Genomic DNA, 626 nt, shown 5'->3' with positions numbered 1-626 from the left:
TCAAATAAACCTATCGACTTTACATTTTTTAACAATTTTAACAACCAAAAGCAATGGATAACGTAACTATTTAAAATGTACATAAATACATGCACCATAGGCATTTTCTGATGCATCACAAAAGCCGTGAAACTCGGTCCTTAATCCTGCACATGCGACTGCCTTTCTTGGAATTTCCAGTGTTTTAAGCGTACTGAGGTCTGACCAGTAATTGTACCATTTTTGTTTTATTTCAACAGACAATGAACTATCCCAATCTGCTTTAACGAGCCATAGTTGCTGCAGAAATATTTTTCCTTTTACCAACACTGGAGCAAGGAATCCTAGTGGGTCAAATATACTGTTTAGAGCGGACAGGAGACTACGCTTAGTTGCTTCACTGTTCTTGTCAGAAATCGCTACGTTGAACTGAAAGACGTCTACCACTGGCTTCCAACATAGGCCTAACGATTTAATTACGTCATTTGCACCCAAATCTAACACTAATAACTCATCATCATTTTTGTTGTCGATATGTTCGAGTACTGACTGCGAGTTTGAACACCATTTTCGTAATGGCATTTTTGCTGAATTCAATATCCTAGTAATATTCTTCTGTAGACGTATACACTCTTCCTCAGTTTGTG

This window comes from Acyrthosiphon pisum, chromosome A1 (genome assembly GCF_005508785.2).
Source record: "Acyrthosiphon pisum isolate AL4f chromosome A1, pea_aphid_22Mar2018_4r6ur, whole genome shotgun sequence".
In the NCBI taxonomy this organism is placed as follows: Eukaryota; Metazoa; Arthropoda; class Insecta; order Hemiptera; family Aphididae; genus Acyrthosiphon; species Acyrthosiphon pisum.
The sequence above is the reverse complement of the archived record's forward strand: the minus strand, read 5'-3'. Positions refer to the sequence as shown.